Below are 22,527 nucleotides of genomic sequence, written 5' to 3'. Positions count from 1 at the left end.
GACATATTGAAGTGAAATGCTTCTTTTTCCTCATCTCCCACGTTTGTCTGTGGGTTATCAACCTCAAGTGCTTTTTACACTTTTGTTCTTGGAGGATTAGAGCCTTTGTCTGATAAAGGTGTCACCCTTTTGTTGGGGATTAGTGAAGTTGAATTTTCCTTAGCACCTGCTTGAGAACTGACTTGTAGCAAAGACTCTACCAAACGTATATTGGGCCTTGATTCTGCCAAGTGAGGACTTAGGACAACTGGATGATAAGTAATTGAAGAAACAAAGTCTTATTGCTTTGGTTTTGGATCCAACGGGCTTGAAGCATTAAAAGGGGGGGCCAGACTTCCATTTATTATTATGGGCCATACCTTCTAGTGAGCTTTCCAAACTCTTTGCCTTCTCTCGTGGGCCCTATAGGGAGATACTAGCTGAAATCTATTTTGAATTATTGCTTCGATGTTAGTCACTTTAGTTCGCATAAAAATGTCGGCATTTGTCTTCAACCAGCTGGAGACCCATTCTTCAGTGTTTACGGAAGGAGAGAAAATAAAATTCGTCGAGTCCATCCCTGTGAGATTACTGCAGAGGACCTATTGAGAGATTGATTTAGTACCCTATATCTCTTGAGTGATTGATGGGGCGATGTTTGGTGGAGGGGAGTTAACACCCGGATTGAATGAGAGATTTTCGGTTGTTGGGAGGGCCACTGTAGACTACAGTTGAAGGGGCCATCCTCACCATCCAATCCAGGGGGACTTCACCAATTGTGAGACTACTGTGGAGCGTCCCTGAGGGTCCGCTATGGGCTCTACTGAGGGCTCCACTGTGGGCGTCGCAGAGGATGCCACTGTGAGCGTCGCGAAAGACGCCGTTATGAACTCTGATGAATATGCCGCTGCAAAGGGCTGGGCAAGACAGATTTGGCTCGGATTCCCTCTGCCTTGTCAAAATCTAGGAGGTGAGTTGTATTTTCATTGGGTTTTCAGCTAAAATGCCTTTGGAGATCCCACTGTGTTTGCCGCTTGCATCTGTTTGAGAGTTAAAGTGATACTCGTTTGGGTTTTTGCTGGAAATAAGCTCATAGGGAGAACAAACTCTAATCAGAGGTTTGGATGAGTAGTCTTTGAGAGGAGTCCGATTGTTAGTTCGATGGAAATTCCAATTATTTTCCAGTTTCCCTTTAACGAACGAATTTCCTCTTATGAAAAAAATCTTCATGCATGGAAATAAAAGCTTGAATCCAAAGTGGAGAAGGAATGGCCAAAACCTCACACGAATCAGATATGTATTTCCTTTGATGTAGCAGTCAGGAATTCTTTCTCTTTGGCTTCAGCTGTAAGCAGAAACTCAACAGGAGAAGTCATCGAAATCTGGACTGAGACAAAGTTAGCAGAGGCACTTGCGGCAAAGTTAGCTCTCAAAATGGCGGAATACCTCAACGATCCTTTTATCTCTCTAGTAGGAGACTCTCAGTTGGTGATTTCTTCTATTTATAAAGAAGAACAGATCTGTCAAATAGCACCTATCTCAGAAGATATTGCAAACTCTTTAAAATCCCACTCAGACAGGAGCTTTCAAAAGATTGATCGATCTTAAAATCGATTTGCGCACTCGGTTGCGCAATGGGCAGCTACAAACTCTTTGTTTGGTAGCATTCCATTAGATATTATTCCTTTTACTATTTTGTACATTGACAGTGGAAAAGACTCTCCTTAGTAGTTTGTAATAGTTTTATCTATTTATAACATGCAAGCTTGCTTAGAAAAAAAAAAAAAATTATCATAGCTTGACTCCTTGCGATAATTCTCATGTCCCACTAAAGATTACTTTGAGTCTTGCCTTGGGGGAAATTCTTACATAAGATAATTTAAGGAGGTGATGGACGAAGGTGATAAATTGGTGCTTTATGAGCGGGAGGAATGGGGAAACAATGACTCATTTGATACTACTTGTCGAGAGGTCATGCTGACCCTAAATTAGTCCAGACTTTGTTCCTAGACACCCGGTGCCAATTAAAAAAATATAAATATTATTAGAATAGTTGGAAGATGTTAGTCTCAAACCTCCTGATTTAGCAACTTCAATAGATTTTTTTTTTTTTTTTTTTGGGAGCATGATGGTAATTCTATATGCATGGTTTTATGCAGACCACTGACCTTTTGTGAAACATGTTGGATTTGAAGATCTTTTAGAGGTGAAATGCGTATGGAGTTTAACAATGCTGTTGGAATTAGGAAACATTAATTATACAAGTTAAATGGAAAGATAGTGCTTCTAGTGTTATTTAGACATTCTAAAGTTGGCCTGATGTTACTTATTTAATTTTGTTTACAAAATTCCTTTGCTTCAAGCCTGTGCTTTTGTCAATGTGAATTGGGTGGCTTTTCTATTTTCCTTGTGTAGGAAAGGGAACTTCACTAAAATAAAGAACATAATTTGGCAACGATGACTCTTTTTTTTTTGCCCTCTCTCTCTCTCTCTCTCTCTCTCTCATGCATATGGTTTTTTTTTTCTAGCCGAGATTCGTTTTCGAAAACTTCCTCATGTTATTTTCTTGGATAATGGTTATTACTTGATCTAGTTTCTAATAATTTATGCATTTAATTTACTTGAGAGAAAATTGAGAGATAATGCCACTTCTACAATTATAGAAGTGATGTTACAAAATGACTTGACATATGTTAAAATTGTGCAATTTGAAATTTCACAAAGTAGATAGTCCATGCAGACATTGTCAGATAGGCTTATGGTAGATAAGCTATTTGACAATGTAACCTTTTATCACCTTCGGGGATGCATCCAATCTAGAGCTATTTCTAGCCATTCTAATCTTTTCAATTTCCTCAGATTAAGAATGGAAAGTTCTTGTATCATAAGACGTCGACAATGATATGAAATTCTGAGTTAAGCTATCTCATATGCAAATCCATTAAAAGTTGGATATCCATATTAATTTAGATTCTATAATTTAGGTACTATTGGGTAGCAGCTTCGGAAAATCAAGTTCGGCCTGCCTTTTGGAAGACTAGACTTACGAGCAATTCTGGCATATCCATGCACTCCCCAATCTTTGCCATTGGAGTTTTTTATGATCCAGTATTTTTTATCTTCTTTCTCATCATAACCAAATCCAATTATAAGGATTGCATGTTGATAAGCTCTCTCTTTTCCTTGGAGAATTAAATCGAGTTCATCGGATCCTTCATATATACCCTATCAAACGGTAACATAAAAAATGGTAAGTAAGAATAATTATATTATTATTAGTATGTATGCCCAATTAAAAATTGATAATACTTACGCCTTTAAGTTCTTGGAATGCTTTGGTCACTATTAAACCACATGCTATTGGTTGTTCTTTCACTCTCATAAGTAGCTCATTTTCATTTTCATGATCTACCTTTTGGACGTCAACGATCTTCACAGCAAGAGTTTTCTACATGTAGAGCCAAGATAAGAATAAATGAAGTAGATGCACAAACATATATATATATATAGAGAGAGAGGGAGAGAGAGAGAGAGAGAGAGAGAGAGAGGAGAACTTCAAATTTATATAACCTGTTCTTCAGTCATGTGTCGACAAGGACATTTACGTGCTTTGAATGGGTATTCTTCCTCCTTCATAATCCCATAACTTTTAATCCATTTCAAAGCTTTTATGATTGAATATGCGTAACATTGTTTCTCTTCTTCCTTACAACAATCAAGCAACTCTTGGGAAGAAAGTTCTAGAAGATCTTTATCTGGATTTTTAGCTTTAAGACCTGCTGCAACAGCCTCAGCAGCAACTATTGCCCAGCACATATCTAAGTAGAAAATTTATATACTTAATTTCTTGACAATAATGGAATTATAATGCCGCATCTTATTGTTTACAAAAGTCTATGAAATTATTAGTATCTAATATCTGACGTGCTAAGTTAAATAATATAGTTATATTTAGATTAGTGAAACAATCTTATTCCCCATGAGTGTTAGATACAAGAATCAATAGCTTTTAATCATTAAAACTATTAGTAAGCGGACAAACAGCAAGCCAACACCAAGAAGGTGAATTGATTACAATATTTAAAGAATATCAATAAGTCTAAGATAACAATACAAGGCATGAAAGTGCTACACCAATATATTTAAACAATAGGCCACAAATAACACATATATTGAGAAGATTTTTAGTTTTTTCTCCATAAGCCTCAAACAAGCAACTATGATAAATACAGACATGAGCATAGAGCAACCCTTGCATGCATATCAACAAATAATAATAATAATTAGGAGTAACTCAATGACCAATACTAATATTTCAAATATAATTTCATACATTACATAATATCAATCTGTACCAAGAAAAACATGGGTTTAAAGATGCCAAGGTCTTAAGGACATGACAAATAGATATAGTGATAAATGATATATGATTAAAGAACTTTGTATCACTTACTGTAATTCTTTTGATCTTTAACTGGATTCAAGGTTCCACCATTGCGAATACGCCAGTCCCAAAAAGCGGGAAATTTTTTAGGCAATTGATCATCCTACTTATAAGTTAATTAAAATACGTCAGTCAGAAGATATATATAGATGAATGTGTCAAAAAAAATATAAACATATGTTTTCAAATAATATTTTTTACACATTGCATTATTTATAAATCGTTATGATAAAAAACGTAGATGATGAAGAACGAAATATACGATAAATCATGCAAATTGTAAGTACGCAGAAAATAAACCAAACATTTCTCTATAGAATATCGTCGCTCATGCACGATGAAAATAAAAGTTAAGCAAAGTTCATGTATACTTCTATACGTTTGATTTACATGAGCTGTTTCTAAAGTGGAAGTTACACAGTGTGATTCTCTCATATACATTCAACGGGTTCCTCTCTCGTGCTGGTCTAGTTTAATACGATTTGTATAAACTAGAAGAGATTCCTAATTATATTCATAATATTGTACTCAATAAGTTGTTGTAAGTTTATCAGTAAAGTATCCTTTTAAAAAAAAATAGGCAATTTCATCATGAGAAGTGTTGTTATATATATGTACACACGTTTTAAGCTTATAATATAAGTACACTTTTTTTTAAGAAAAAAAGATTGCAACGGACAGACCAAAACCCGTTATCTGTTTGACTGTTACTTTTCCCCGTCCCATATCACAGTATTCATCTCCGCCATTCTTAGCCACTGTCAATATTTCCGATTCACTAAGGTTTGACACAGCTAGAGTTGCAATCTTCGGCCTAGTAAATATTTGTTTGATATACTGGAAAAAGAAACGCAATCGATGCAAATGGTTGTGGCTCCACAGGAAAACCAACAAACGCGGTTATGAAACGGGATGTTTTTGTCTCTTGTTTAAATCCTATTTTCTTTTATAAAATGTTTTGATCACAAACCAATGATTGTTCTAGAATGGCTATTCCTCACAATGGCTCCTTTATAGTAATAACTTACTAGAAGTAATAATGAATTAAAGATATAAAACCAGTACAAATACATTGGGGCATTCCCAGGCAAACGAAACAAAGAACACAGGGCAGGCCCTAAGCACTTATCTGGTTCCATCTCTCTGTTTTAAACATGATGAATATGAATATATAGACAAGTTGAATCATAAAAGAGAGGAGATCGACGTACTAACCATAAGAGAGGAGAGGAAGGATCAAGCAAGCACAGATGAACACAAAATGAAGAATCAGGGCTGGTCATGCATATATACGTTCATAGAATGAGAATGAGGGCTGCATGCTGGCCTCCTTTCCGTACGTAGGAGGGACCACAACCATTCGGACAACTGACACGATAGTGGAGCAGAGCAAGGACTGCGCAACGCTTTTATAAAAATGTATATGCCAGCAGCATAGTGCTATTGTTAATGCTGTGGGTTGGCTGCGTAAAACAAAAAAAAAAAAAAAAAAAAAAAAAAAAAAAAAAAAAAAAAAAAAAAAAAAAAAAAACTGCTCTGTTTCAAGGTGGTTAGAACAGACGAGGAGTGTTGGGGTGCAGGTCGTGAGTGGAGGCTTGCGGGTTGGTGCTGGGGTGGCGTGGGACTACGGTCGTGAAAGGCAGAGGCTTAGTTAGTGGCCCTGGCTGCTTCGTCGTGCAGGAGCAGTGGCTGCTTGTGCTCGGCGTCTCACGTGGTGCTTCCTCTGCGGCAATATTGGAGGATTAGAATGGTTCGATTTCTTCCTGTTTTCGCATTCTTTCCTTTCTTTGTTCTGTTCATTAACTGGTTCTTGAAGAGATAGATACCTTTACACCTTTCTACTTCCTCTCTAAGCGATTTCATAAAGTGGAATCTGTACAATTTATGGAATCTCTCAAATCCTTATTGGAAAAGTAATAAATAAAATTCCTGAAATATCTCAAATCCACGAAATCCCTAAAACACCTACTGAAATTACAAAACATCTCGATTCTCTGCAATTACAAAATGGTAGTTTGCAAAACATGGAAATTCTCCACTTGTTATTCTGCATGCTACATGGTATTTTGTCACAGTTATATATTGTTGAAGCATCCAGTCTGGCATCCACGGCACAAGCCACACAGCAAGGAATCTCCAAGTCAGCAGCTCTTCCAGAACCTTCAGGAATAACTTAGAATAGGTTGTGAATTGATTCTCTGTAAATTGTTGTAACGGTCTTGGCAGAGCACTATAACAAACTCTGCCATACCAAGCACTACCTCACTATAACAAACTTGCAGTATTATATAGGACAGCTCACAGCAGCTCATTCATTGTATATATATACTGCACTGTAATACAATTATCAATATAGAAAATCCTTGCAAAACCAACTCTGTTTTCCAAACCTTTACATATATGGACTTGGCGATGTAAATCCCTATAGCCACAATATACGAATTGGGTAAGTCCCCACCCCTACTCCCTCTCTCTCTCTCTCTCTCTCTCTCTCTCTCTCAAAAAACTTGTTCTTGTTTTGAGGTGTCTGCTAGCAGGACATATGGTAGCCATAATCAAAAGCTAGTTAAACGGTACGTTTTCCTCACACAACCCAAACGGTGCGTTTGAGATCAACCCGTGCGCTGCCGTTTTGAGTTCCAGCTCTTCATCAGTTCCGCAAGTCCAGTTCGCATCACTTCGACAGTTCTCACTTCGTGTTCCTCTTCCAGCCTTAGGGTTCCAACAAGATTTTTGCCTTTCTTTTGCAATTGAAGCTGCCTAAAATCTCTATATTATTTGTATTCTTGAAGAAGGGTGGTTTTACCAAGAAAAGAAAGCAGCACCAGACCTCAAAAAAGTGGAGGTATGCACTAGGGAGAATGTGATAGAGGTAATGCAAGTGCGGGTGAGATTCGGCGATGGTGGTATGTTGACACATGAAGACCATACGCAACAACACTAGCACCGTGGCTACTACGCCTAATAAAAAAGTAGAACTTCTACATATATAAAGAAATTACATAAAGTAAACTTACAAACTGATGTGATTTCATGAGATCCGTTAAATCTATTATACAATAAAAGTAACTTTACAATCTAACGTATCATATCATGCTACATCAATTTATGAGTTTATTTTTGTGTAATTCCTTTATGTCTAAAATAGTCGTCATAAAGAAGTTAAGGGATAGGTTAGTCAGATAGAGGACAACAAGGGAAACATGATTGGGTGACGCCAGGCACGTGCATGGTGGTTGGCATATCGGGCTAGATATGCGATTTAAAGACACGTGAAAAATAAAAGAAAAAATTATATGGAGAAATGATATTCTGGAATGTGTAAATACTGTACAATCTTTAAAAAAATGTGAGTAAATACAGAATTTAAATGACAGAAAATAAATTTTTTCTAAAAGAATTGTACGGCACTTACGCACTCTACAACTGTATCTCGTATTAATTTTTGGGATTAAAAGATCTTAAAAAAAGCCAAAAATAAAAGGAGAAGATTGGTGGCATATATGCGAGGCATAGTGATCAGGTGTGTCGACAGTGGCACATGAAAAATCAAGATAGTAAAAGTTAACTAAATAATAGAAAAAAACATAAAAGAAAAAAGAAAAAGCAACGTAAAGAAAGAATGGAGTAAGTTCCAGTGTTTTGAAATCAGTTTTGTACCGGTCGGTAAGGTCGAAATATGCTGTATCGGCTGGGTAGCCAATACAGACAAGTAGATTGTTTCCTACCGGTCAAAACTTCAGCCGTATTGGCCGATATATCGGTATGTACCAGCCTATACCGGCCGATATATCGTATTTTGGCCAATATACATATTTCGGCCTTTACACTTTTGTTTTTTTTTTTTCATTTCTTCAAACTATAGGCTCATTTTTTAACCCCCTCAATTCAAACCAGATTATTTATAATTTATATACATTTATATATAGATTTATATATAATTTATTCATATATAGATTATTTCGAAACGGTATCCGAAACGGTACTGGTACCAAAATATCTCATTTCAATACCTCAACCGAAACGGTCACCAAAACGATATTCAAAACATTGGGAGTAACAATCACAAGCCACCTCTGTAGTCTTTGATAAGACTACTACCTCTATACTCGCTCCCTTGAGTGACTATACCACCAACCTTTATCACGATTTTGTAGGAGAGAAAATGAAAACTTGAATATCAAATAAAAAGAGTCTTTGAGAGCATTGACATTGGACTCATCAAATGAGTTCAATCTTCAAAATTTGATGAATTTGACTTTTAAATCACTGCATTGGATTCACCATATAGTAAAATCTGAAACTTTGAGTTACAAGACATTCCAATTCATCTTCAAGTTTGTAGACCTACTGTTCATTACTATCCATATATTTTATTAGCAAAACCAGTCTTTCACCCATGATGTCGTTGTTGTCTCCCCCTTTCTCTTCCACTCCCAACAGCCCGAAATCTCGAAATCCCCTTTCTCTTCCTCTCCGTTTCTTCCCTCCCAACAACCTGTGAATTCCTAGATTCCCATTCTTCCTTTCCCTTTCTTCCTCTCCGTTTCTTCCCTCTGTTTCCTCTCTGTTGTTTTCGCCAAGCTATCCATTCCCTTTGCCCTGAGTCACCAGTTCATCTTTATCTGATGAAATTAAACCTCCACTGAAGTTCAAGTTCTTGTCGGGTATTTTAGATGAAAGAGGACCTCCATCACCTCCACAGGCACACCATTACCGCTCCCTTCTCTTCTTCGATTCTTCGCTCCGAATCTTCTCTATCTCTGTGAGTTCACTCTCTCCTCGTCTTTATATATTCATCATAAATGCATGTATGAGAAATTTTGCACTTCATGTATGCTTATGTATGTATGTTAGTGTAGTATGTATTTATGGCCTTTCTTGGATGTGCTTTTACTTAGTCTGATTTCAATTAGGTGTCAATTGCAATGCGCGCCCAAAGACAGAGAGTGCATAGTTTTATCGTTGGTACGAGTTTAGAAAATCCAAAAGGCCTCTAATCACTTTGCCCTAATTTATGTATTGGTAGTAAAGTTTGAGTTTTTCAATCCTTCTATTTTTTGAGTTGTTTGAAACAAAAAGTTGTTTATATTGGCTTGAATTTTAATGAAGTTTCTCAGATTCCATATACATGCACGCACGAATGATGTATATGGAATTTGAGAAACTTCGTGAAAATTCAAGCCAAAGTTGATTATTCCTGATTGGGTCTATGTCGACTTTTAATGTGTAAAATTATTAAACTTGGAAGGCTATATACATATATATATGCATATAACTTTGTGTTATCATTTTGTGTAACTCTAAACTTTTTAGTTCTTATTTTCTTCTTCACGAGGGATTCACTCCAATTCTAATTATTGTCATTAGTTTTTTTCCTCCTCATGATCATAATAATCTTCATCTTCTATATGATCAATACTTCAAAAGGGATCTATAGGAAACTGAGAGAACACAATTTGATGGATTAGAAGAAGAAAGATTAGTTTTTGATGAGTGAGAAGTAGTGAGAGGATGGATCTATTTATATGACTTAATCCGAGACTATTAGCTACAACTAAAAATCTTGGCAAAAGAAGAACTATTGGTTACATCTAGTTGGTTTCAAGAATTATAAATATGATTTAATGTTAGTATTGTGTATGGTGGAATGAATGTATTTGTTAGTTTTTAGAATTGTAGATGTGAAGTTTGGATAGAGAATAAGGGTTTGTGGAAGTGTTTGTTAGTTTCAAGAATTGTAGATGTGAGTATTAGGTAGAAGAAATATTGGCATAATATGTTTGTTAGATGAACAAATTGTAGATGTTTTTATTGGATAGAAGAAATGTTAGCATAATGTGTTTGTTAGTTTCATAAATTGTATATATGATTGTTGGGTAGAAGAATAGTTTACAAAATATGTTTGTTGGATAATTAGGTTAGGGAAAAAATTACTTGGGAAACAATAATTTAAGTATCAAATTAAATTATTAACTAATATATAATTAGTATAATTGTAAAATAGGAAAGAAAAATTAAAAATATTATTATTAAAAAAATAATATTATATTATTATTTTGATGAATCTAATAACTAATTTAATATGGAATTAAGGATAGTGAAGTTTTAGATTTATAAAAAATATATATTTTTTTTATTAAATTTTAAAGATAAATTTGATGAAAATAATGCTGATGCTCAAAGTGCTGATTTCATGGTTTCTTGTTATTTACATTGGGATCAGGTGCCTTTTTTTTTTTATAGTTGGAGGTGGGCCGGTCATAATTAAGCGTTAATCCTGTCTTAATAATTGCTTGATATTGTGTTTTTTTATGATTAAGGTGACAGGTTAGTAGAGGAAGTCAACGACATTAGAGAAAAGAAAAATAAATTAAACAAATTGCTACTGTTAGACTATGAGATTATCTCTCGTCAATGCAGGTGTTGGGATGACTTAGGTTCCGTTTGGATATATAATTTAAATAAGATGAGATGAAATATTTAAAATAATATTAAAATTTGTTTAGATGAGATAGTTTATAAAAAAAAAAATATTTTGAATAGTTTTTTTTTTTAGATTTGATAAATTGGTAAATTTCACCAATTATTAAAAAGAGTGGTGCTATTCTACTGCCTAAGTAACACCACTTCAATTGACTACTAGACTAAGTTGACCTTTTCAATTTTTGTTCAATTTTGTTATTTATATTTTTTTTATCATTTTAAAATATTTTTAAAAGATATAAAAAAAATCAATTCAATAATAGTCAATTTCTTAATTATTAAGTAAAAAAAAATTTAAAAAAATTACAATACATAAGATATTAAAATGAAGGGACAAGTTGAATGTGTAAAGTAATATTTTTCTATTGAAAATCATTTAATAATGATTGATTAATAGTTATGAATTTATTAATAGAAAATAACATTTATGTCTAATTAAAAAATCTATTATAAATAAATTTAGATTACAAAATATATTGAGAATTTGTTAGCCGAAATACCTCTATAATTCCAAAAAATAATATATTGTTTTTAAAAGATATTCTTCGATAAGATTTTATTATTCTACCAAATAATTTAAATCTCAAAATATAGTTGCTAAAAGTAAAAACTACAATTTATTTTTAATTTAATATTAAAAACGAAAAAAGTAAGGTCAACAGAGTGATGTAAGGACGAATGAGGAATTTATCGAATCAAATTGCAGCATAGATCAAGTGTGGGGTTCCGGTTCAGAGTCCAAGCCGCATTAAGTTCCCAAACGAACTGCATACTAACATGTGTACGTACGTATGGGAAATTCTGTAGGTGGAAGAACCGAGACAAAGCTCACACTGCGAGTAGCTGAGGACGCCCACACTCAATCCCGTCAAGACCAAAATGTCGTCCTCTACTGCTTAACGGCCAAAAGGTCGAGAAAAAGCAAATGATAGGACGGGTCAAGGTGGTGTCACCAATGTTTTGAATATCGTACCGGATAGCGTACCGATCAAGGCACTAGAACGAAATATTTTGATATCGGTACTGTTTCGAGATAGCGTTTCGGGATAACGTTTCAGGATAGTCGATCTATAAATAAATTATATATATATATATAAATTATATTCTAAAATAATAGTCTATATATAAATAAATTATATACAAATAGATATATATATAAATTATAAATAGTCTAGTCTGAATTGAGGGTTAAAAAATAAGTTTGTAGTTTGAAAAAACGAAAAAATGAAAAAAAAAAAAAAAAAACACAGGCCGAAATATCGGTCGGGACCGGCCGAAATATAGGCCGGTACAAGCCGAAATTGAGGCCGGTATGACCGGTACCGGCCGATACGGCCGGTATTTTGGCCGGTACGGAACAGGTATAGTACTTGTACCGGCCGGACGGCCGAAACGAAAAATTTCGGCCGTACCGGCCGGTACGGTACGAAATTTAAAACTTTGGGTGTCACTGCACAGCAGACAATGTTTTTGCACTGTTAGAGCACTCTAATGAATTAGTTAAAATTAAAATATATTTTTGATAAATATAAGATGAATTTAAATTTTAATTATTTCATTCATATAAATCTTTATATTAGAATAAATATTTTTTTATTATATAACAATGAAATAATATAAGATGAATTTGATTTTGACTATTCACATCAAATTTTCATATTGGATTACCCATTTATTCATTATATAGTAATGAATAATTAATAATTTTAAAAATATTTTAATTTTTTTAATTATGAATATATTTTATTTTATCATATTTTACTATTCATAATATTATATATTAATTAGTAGGGTTGTGCATAATGGGCCGTAAGCTCGATCTGTCTGGCAGAATCGACTTCTCCAACTTGTGAAAGATAAGTTCATCGGGTCAAATGTATGATATCGGGTTTTTGTAAAAACAACCAGTTGAATCCATCGAAACTGACTCTGAACTGAAGATGAAAACACTCTCCTCTGCACTACAGAAACCCTACTCACTATCGCTGTTCTCCGTCGCCGGTCGCAGTGGTCATTGCAAAGGTGCATTCTCTCTCTCACTCTCTCTTAGTAAGATTTAAGTTTTTGAGCTTTGTTTGCTACTCTGCGTGTGCGTGCGTGTGTTTGTTTAGTTTTTTTTGTGTCAGTTTGATATATGATGGGTAAGCAAGGGAAACAGATTTACTATAACACCCGGATCCAATCAAGCTTTATTTTTATCTATTTATTTATTTTTAGTTCATTTTATTTTATTTTATTTTCTTCACACGTTTATTTTTTTTCCCTCATGTTTTATTTGGTTTTCTTTTCTTTCCGTCTATTTTTTTTTCTTTTCCCCCCTAAGTCTTCCTCTCGTCCACGACATGCATGCACACACACGACTCAGCTTTCATCCTCACACACGTCTCTCTTATCTCTAGGGTTTGACCTCACATATATATAGACACAAGTATGTTTTCTCATGCAATTAGAAACTACCCAAACACTTGCCGCCGCACCACCTTGAATCGCAAGCCCAGCCTCCATCCGCTCGGATCCTCACACCCCAAGTCGTGCAACACCCCAACCGCGGGCCAAGCAGTAACACAACACGGTTGTATCTTCGGTGACGCCGCTGCCCAGACCACGTGAACGTAAGCCTCAACCACTGCACTGTCGTACCTACATCCTTGTACGTTTGCAGCAAACTCCTTCGTACTGCCACCTCCATCTCCACGTAAAACCGAAGCAACCCGTGCACACTGCGTCTCCACGAATAGCAGCTCCACCCCGCCGTGCGCCACCTCCACTGGACCATCACTGGAGCTCTGCTCCTCTGCCGTACACCACTCCACCGCCACCATATTGCCAAGGACAACCACCTACTTAGTGAACCGAAAACTCCCTTGTTTTAGCCCCAGAAAACAGAGCAACGCACAGTCGATGCACTTGTCGTTCAAAGCCACCGCACACGGTGCCAGCGCTTCCATGTTGTTACCATCGGCATAGAGAACTCCGACGGTCACTCCACGCCACTCCTTTTCCGCCGCGTCCCTTTCGGTAAGCCATTGACAGCACCTCCGTGTCACTCTCTCGGTTTACTCTATGTCGTTCATTGTTTTTCCTCATTCGTTGGTCTCTCCCTCCCTCTCTCTCTCTCTTTCTCTCTCTCTCTCTCTCTCGTCCAGTGCTCCGCCGAGATCACCGTCGTCTGCCTAGCCCCTTGCTACGTCGCATGCTGCCGCGTGATTTCCTCCATGAGTAAGCCCTGCCGTGCTTGTTCTATTGATTTACATAAGTTTTTGTTAGTTTTCAAAGAATTAATTGAAATTACTATAATATCCTTTAATACATGATATATTAATGGGCTTTTAATTTTTATTATGTAATAGTACACTCTTATATATTTAGGATTACAGGAAATCACTTAAGTATTTTTAACATGTTATTAAGTAAAGATTTATTTTAAGAGTAAATAATATTGGAGTAATGTTGTTTTTACACTTTAGATATGATTTAGTCTATTTAAAAATAGTTATGTTTATTTTAAAATATTTTGGGATAATTATATTATCTAGTATTAAACTTTATAGTTTTTTTTTCAATAATAAATAGATGAAACTTTTAACTAGTCATAGTTATTAAATCAACAGTGACGATTATAGAAAGTGATTATTTGAATTTTAGGTTTTGAGGAATTTAAAGGCTATTTTAGAAGCGTATGATTGAATATCGAAATATGAGATTAATTGAAAATTTATGAGAATTATGTGATTATTTTATAAGAGACGATTAATTATTGTTCGACATTTTTGAGGAAAATTTTGAAAAAGTTAAGAAATTCAGGTAAGCGGGGTTCCTATGCTAGAATTTGCATTAAAATAAAATGAGCTGGGATTGACTTTTTGAAAAATATACATATTTGGTTATGAAAAGAAATTTGAACTACCTCAGTTATTTGTTCTACATTATTCATGAGATTCTATTTAAGAATAAAGTATTTTCCATCATGACTGGTGTAGACATGAGCTTATTTTTGACATTTTATTTCTATTTTATGCAAAATGAGTGAATATAAAAATTTATACATAAATATTGTAAATATGCTTTGGATTTGTTTTGATTACGAAAATAATATGATTTTGTTCAGTACTCCGTTTGGATAAGATGTGATTTCTGAAAACTTTTGACATGACTCTTTGATTCTGAATTTGATTATGTTTCTGTTCTGTTCAGTTATGGCCCTGTCACGGGTTATAATAGTGGATACGGCCCCACCACGGGTAATAATAGTGGATACGGCCCAACCATGAGTTACAATAGTGGATACGGCCCAACCACGGGTAATAATAGTAGATACAGCCCAACCACGGGTTATAATAGTGGATACGGCCCTGCCACGGGTTATAGTAGTAGTCTTTGTTTTGAGTGCACACCTTGGTGACAGAGTGTTTTATGTTCTACTTGGTTATCCGCAAATTGCACAACCCTACCACGGGAGTTATACATGGCTTCTGTTCTGATATATGATGTTCTGATGATGATGATGATCATTTATGATATGCCAAAGGATATTTTTGAATGAAATTATTTCTAAATTTTCGCTCTGATATTTTGATAACATGTTTTGCTTCCGTACTCTGAAAATGAAAATGTTTTATTCTGCATTATGATTTCTGTAAACTCTCATATTTACACATTGGTATATGTTCTCTACTTACTGAGATGTTGATAACTCACCTCTTATCTCCATATATTTTTCAGATAATTTTGATGGTTCTGCTGGAGTACAAGAGTATGAAGTTTTAGCAAGGTGTGATGATCAACGTGAAATAAGTGTCTGAGGGTACAAGTGCTTATTTGAGAGTCGTAGTTAATAAACTGATTTTATTTTTCGAGTATTTTGATTTGATGAGTTAAGGATAATTTCGAGTTTTGGAGAGTTTTTAATTTATGTTATTGAGATTTTCTTTATTGTCCCCATGGAGGAACTTAAATATTTAGATTGATTAAATGGATTAATATTTTATGAGATTTTCTGAATTTTATAGTTGTGTTTTTTAAGTTGATTTTAGGTATTAAGAGTTAACTCTCCGGACCTCCGGTATCGAGGCGTTACAGTTGTTATCAGAGCCAGGTTTGAATTCTGCATACTATAAACCTTGGAGGTTTAGATATCTGTGGGTTTAGGAAGAAATTTTCAGAGTTGTGGTGTGGACATTTGTGGACTGTAGGAGGTGATCTTTATCGGTACTTGGGGTATTAAAAGTTTTAGGCGTTAGGCAAGATATCTTATGGAATTTGAAGGGTAGGATTTTTATAGATATTCTGAATTGTTCATGTTGATTGAGGTTCGTTTCGATTTTCTGGATCGCATATAAGGCATTTGACGGGATGGAAGGTTTAGAGTCTGGAGTGTTATAGAGTTACTACTGTTGCATGTACAATTTTTTTTTTTTTTTTTTATATATATATATATATATACTTATGTTTGTTATACTATTATCACCATTTGCTTGTTTTGTATGAACCCTTTATTCTTGTAATGATTTTTTTTTTATTTTTTTATATTTTTTATACAATCCAAGAAATCCAAGATGCCACCTCATCGTCGGGAAAGAAGTGTATCGGGTATGAATGCTACAAATGAGGAATGGGGATGCACCATAGAACAATTTAATCGAATGCATCCTCCCACCTTCGATGGTCGGGGCGACGCAACCTTAGCAGAAGACTGGATCCAAGATATTGAGGAGATACTCTATGTTATAAATTGCACAGACGAACAAAAGGTCTTATACTCTGCTTTCAAACTAACGGGAGAAGCAAAAAGATGGTGGATTTCTGAAAGAACCATCAGAGAAGCGAAAGGGACGGAAATAGTTTGTTGGCTGCACTTCAAGCAGATCTTTCTAGAACGCTTTTTTCCAACCTCAGTCCGAGACGACAAGGCTATGGAGTTCGCTAATTTGGTGCAGGGAGCTATGACAGTACACCAGTACGTAGCTAGATTTATCGAGTTATCACGTTTTGCTGCATATTTGATCCCTGATGAGGAGAAGAAAGCTCGTAAGTTTGAATAGGGGTTGAATGAAAAGATTTATGAACGAATTGTGGCCTTTCAAATTCGAAACATTTCAGAGTTGGTGAATAAGGCCACAGTATTTGAGCGGAGCCTCAAAGAAGCACAGCACTTCTGGAATAGAGGAAGAGGACTGCGCCACAGGGGTCTCAATCTATGATGGATCAAGGGCCATGGAAGAAGAGAAATGATGGGAGCAGATCGGGGCAAAAGCAAGTGCAGGGATATCAATCAAATAACTCCTGCAAGTTTTGTAACCACGTACACACTTGGGAGTGTAGAAAAGAAAATGGGTCATATTTTCGATGTGGAAAGACTAGCCATTTCATCAGAGAATGCCCATTACTGTCAGATGACAAGAATAAGTCCAATACACCCCCAGGTCCCCGACAAACGACACAGGAAAACAATCAACGTCGAATGGGACCAGCTCGAGTGTTTGCATTGACAGCTGAAGATGCTGAGGGCGATAACAATGAGATCACAGGTACCTCACTCTATTTCTCCTTGAAATCTTTTTATTTGAGTCGAGTTTAATCACGCTTGCATGGTACTGTTTTAATCGTATAGCTTAGAATGTTGAAGTTGGTTGAGAGTAGATTTTCTAAGGATTTGAAATTTATGAATCGAGGTTAGTTAGGAATTATGCTTGGAACTTTTGATTATGATATATTGTTTTAAGAGTTCTCTGTTAGTTAGTTGTAACAAAAAAAAAGTATGGATTGGTTAAATGTGGGGGTTAGTTCTTTTCCGATGTATGAGATCCAATGTTTTTAAGACTATAAGTTGTTAGAGTGAGCAGCGGAAGAGTGGCTTTGGTGATATGATAATTTGAGAGTCTATTTCGATATTTGAAAATGGTTCGTAGATTATGTGGAGAGTTCAAAATTATTTTAGTTTTTTTTAATTATATTATTGAGGTTTTTATATTAAGTGGAGAATTTTAAATTTATTATTTGGTCGTTAATTGCATTATTGAGGTTTTAATTTTAGACTTAAAATGGCAGTATGCGCGAATGTGTATGGCAAGGGAAAATATGGGAGAATACGATTGCCAATATTGGAGGATTAGAATTTGGAATATTAGGTTCGACAATTTTGGTATATTAATTAGGTTGGACAATATGATTGATATGATTGACGCTTGGTGTAGGCAAGAATGGTTGTAGTGGATAAATATTTAGGCTTTGTTTGTGGCACTAACAAATTTCGAGGATGAAATTTTTTAAGGGGAGGAGAATGTAACACCCGGACCCAATCAAGCTCTATTTTTATCTATTTATTTATTTTTAGTTCATTTTATTTTATTTTATTTTCTTCACACGTTTATTTTTTTTTCCCGCACGTTTTATTTGGTTTTCTTTTCTTTCCATCTATTTTTTTTTCTTTTCCCCTAGGTCTTCCTCTCGTCCACGACATGCATGCACACACACGACTCAGCTTTCATCCTCACACACGTCTCTCTTATCTCTAGGGTGTCACCTCACATATAGATAGACACACGTTTGTTTTCCCATGCAATTAAAAACTACCCAAACACTTGCCGCCTCACCACCTTAGAATCGCAAGCCCAGCCTCCATCCCCTCAGATCCTCACACCCCAAGTCGTGCAACACCCCAACCGCGGGCCAAGCCGTAACACAACACGGTTGTATCTTCGGTGACGCCGCTGCCCAGACCACGTGAACGTAAGCCTCAACCACCGCATTGTCGTAGCCTGCATCCTTGTACGTTCGCAGCAAACTCCTTCACACCGCCACCTCCATCTCCACGTAAAACCGAAGCAACCCGTGCACACTGCGTCTCCACAGATCGCAGCTCCACCCTGCCATGCGCCACCTCCACTGGACCATCACTGGAGCTCTGCTCCTCTGCCGTACACCACTGCACCACCACCATATTGCCAAGGACAACCACCTACTCAGTGAACCGAAAACTCTCCTGTTTTAGGCCCCGAAAATAGAGCAACGCACAGCCGGTGCACTTGTCGTTCAAAGCCACCACACACGGTGCCAGCGCTTCCACGTCGTTACCACTGGCACAAAGAACTCCGACGGCCACTCCACGCCACTGCTTTTCCGCTGCGTCCCTTTCGGTAAGCCATCGACAGCACCTCCGTGTCACTCTCTCGGCTAACTCTATGTTGTTCATTGTTTTTCCTCATTCATTGGTCTCTCTCTCTCGTCCAGTGCTCCGCCGAGATCAGCGCTATCTGCCTAGCCCCTCGCTACGTCGCATACTGCCGCGTGATTTCCTCCCTGAGTAAGCCCTACCGTGCTTGTTCTGTTGATTTACATAGGTTTTTGTTAGTTTTCAAAGAATTAATTGAAATTACCGTAATACCCTTTAATACATGATATATTAATGGGTTTTTAATTTTTATTATGTAATAGTACACTCTTATATATTTAGGATTACAGAAAATCACTTAAGTATTTTTAACATGTTATTAAGTAAAGATTTATTTTAAGAGTAAATAATATTAGAGTAATGTTGTTTTTGCACTTTAGATATGATTTAGTCTATTTAAAAATTGTTATGTTTATTTTAAAATATTTTGGGATAATTATATTATCTAGTATTAAACTTTATAGTTTGTTTTCAATGATAAATAGATCAAACTTTTAAATTTTTTAGTCATAGTTATTAAATCAACAGTGACGATTTTAGAAAGTGATTATTTGAATTTTAGGTTTTGAGGAATTTAATAGGCTATTTTAGAAGCGTAGGATTGAATATCGAAATATGAGATTAATTGAAAATTTACGAGAATTATGTGATTATTTTATAGGTGACGATTAATTACTGTTCAACATTTTTTAGGAAAATTTTGAAAAAAGTTAAGAAGTCCAGGTAAGCGGAGTTCCTATACTAGACTTTGCATTAAAATAAAATGAGCTGAGGTTGCCTTTCTGAAAAATATACATATTTGATTATGAAAAGAAATTTGAACTACCTCAGTTATTTGTTCTGCATTATTCATGAGATTCTGTTTAAGAATAAAGTATTTTCCATCATGACTGGTGTAGACATGAGCTTATTTTTGACATTTTATTTCTATTTTATGCAAAACGAGTGAATATAAAAATTTATGCATAAATATTGTAAATATGCTTTGGATCTGTTTTGATTACGAAGCTAATATGATTTTGTTCAGTACTTTGTTTGTATAAGATGTGATTTCTGAAAACTTTTGGCATGATTCTTTGATTCTGAATTTGATTCTGTTTCCGTTCTGTTCAGTTACGGCCCTGCCACGGGTTATAATAGTGGATGCGGCCTCACCACGGGTAATAATAGTAGATACGGCCCAACCACGGGTTACAATAGTGGATACGGCCCAACCACGGGCTATAATAGTGGATACGGCCCTGCCACAGGTTATAGTAGTGGTCTCTGTTTTGAGTGCACACCTTAGTGACAGAGTGTTTTATGTTCTGCATGGTTATCCGCAAATTGCACATCCCTACCACAGGGGTTATACATGGCTTCTGTTCTGATATGATGTTCTGATGATGATTATGATCATTTATGCTATGCCAAAGGATATTTTTGAATGAAATTATTTCTAAATTTTCGCTCTAATATTTGATAACATGTTTTGCTTCCGTACTCTGAAAATGAAAATGTTTTGTTCTGCATTTTGATTTCTGTAAATGCTCATGTTGACACACTGGTATATATTCTCTGCTTACTGAGTTGTTGATAACTCACCCCTTATCTCCATATCTTTTTCAGATAATTTTGATGGTTCAGCTGGAGTACAAGAGTAGGAAGTTTTAGTAAAGTGTGATGATCGAAGTGGAATAAGTACCTGAGGGTACAAGTGCTTATTTGAGAGTCGTAGTTAGTAAATTGATTTTATTTTTCGAGTATTTTGATTTGATGAGTTAAGGATAATTTCGAGTTTTGGAGAGTTTTTAATTTATGTTATTGAGATTTTTTTTATTGTCCCCATGAAGGAACTTAGATATTTGGATTGATTAAATGGATTAATATTTTATGAGATTTTCTGGATTTTATAGTTGTGTTATTTAAGTTGATTTTAGGTATTAAGAGTTAACTTTCCGGACCTCCGAGAACGGGGCATTACATTTACACTCTAGCTCTGCCAATCAAACCCTCCCTTGGGCTGGGAATCTACATGTTTGATCCCAGCTGAGGAGAATTGTGCTTTGGCTTATTATCTTGATTTGGGTATATTCGAGGCAAAAAAAAAAAAAAAAAAAAAAAAAAAACACTAGTAGTGTTGTTTGATAAAGATTCGCATATCCTTTTTTGCACGAGAAAAATTTTGTTGGGTATTAGATGTTCATAATTTTTGGGTGATATTTTTAATTTGCACACCACAGTTTGATGGATTTTTGCATGAAATCCCTACTTTGTGATGGGCACTTTCTCTTGGTTGCAGAGTCTGTTGAAATGTTGAACTGGTTTATGAATTTGCTGTTGGGTAGAGCAACGTAAATTGCACCGAAATGGAGGACCCCTTTTATCCATTAGTTTCTATTTCTCATGGGTTTGAGAGCTGTAAATGGAGGACCATGGAATGCCCATTTAAGCATGGGTACCTTAATGCGAAGGAAAAAGCTGCAAACCCAGAAAAGCTTTTGAGTTTTGTTCACTGATTGGCATGGTTAATGTGGATTCATGTCCAAATTTTCTGGGATAAACTTTGTTTGGGGATGCCCTTATGCTAAGGATGTTTGGACTCTTTGTTGTAAAAAAATTTAAAAGTGTAGTCTTCCTGATCTCAATTTCATGTCCTTCTGCAATTGTTGTTGGGTATTTTCCAATATGCCTCTTTATTTTAGATGGCTAATGTTTCTTAGGAAGAGTTCAAGTCAACTATCCAATTTTCATTTCGTGATACTCTTGCAAGAGGAAGCTCGTGCTCAAGTTTGGCAACCTTCATTGTCAAATTGTATCAAAGCAAATTGAGATATTGCTTTGAATTTTCAGAGCAAGAAGATGGGTATTAGTATTATTTTAAGGGATGAAAATGAGTGTCATTACTTCAAAACAACTTTTTCAAGTTTGGTAATCCTACACCTAAGATTGCATTGCATAATCTTAAGGAGTTTTCTTAGCTGTTGCTTTTTGTTTGGGGCTGGGCTTTGACAAAGTGATCTATGAGGGAGATTGTAACATACTAGTCTTGGTTTTAGGGTATATAAGTAAATTTCCTAGTAAAACTTTTTCTATTATTATTATGATTATAGTTTTATCAGATTTTTATATTGATTATTTTAATAATTTCTATTGTAATTTTATTTGAATTTGCTAAAGTTTTGTTTTAATAATTATTACTAAATTGTATTAGATTACGTTCACTAGAGTTTGGTTTGAATTTAAAGTTTATTTCTCTCTATCTCCTCCGAATCTCATCTCTTGTTTTTAGCATCTTAGTTAAACGCTTTAAACTACCAACCCGTAAGTTTCATCCCATTTTCTTTCAAATTTGTAATCCTAACCTCATATTCATCCTCATCCCTAGTTTAGTAAATTCAAATTCTAGTGGAAACCGACTCTGTTGATGAGTAATTTTCTCCACTCTGCACGTCTCCACTCTCATACA

At 35.4% G+C, this 22,527-nt stretch overlaps 1 protein-coding gene and 1 long non-coding RNA gene across 7 annotated transcripts in view; one reads left to right on the top strand and one right to left on the bottom strand.

Moving 5' to 3' along the window:
* The window catches only part of LOC121267535, a 150,589-nt gene that overhangs the window by 36,299 nt on the left and 91,763 nt on the right, over positions 1-22,527 (top strand). The window lies entirely within an intron of this gene.
* Positions 2,109-2,345, bottom strand: LOC121267542. Its single transcript, XR_005941039.1, has 2 exons — positions 2,306-2,345; positions 2,109-2,265 (listed from the first exon to the last, which is right to left on the bottom strand). It is a non-coding gene; the product is annotated as an uncharacterized LOC121267542 (long non-coding RNA).

Source organism: Juglans microcarpa x Juglans regia, chromosome 5S (assembly GCF_004785595.1).
Source record: "Juglans microcarpa x Juglans regia isolate MS1-56 chromosome 5S, Jm3101_v1.0, whole genome shotgun sequence".
Taxonomy (NCBI): Eukaryota; Viridiplantae; Streptophyta; class Magnoliopsida; order Fagales; family Juglandaceae; genus Juglans; species Juglans microcarpa x Juglans regia.
The sequence above is the reverse complement of the archived record's forward strand: the minus strand, read 5'-3'. Positions and strand labels throughout refer to the sequence as shown.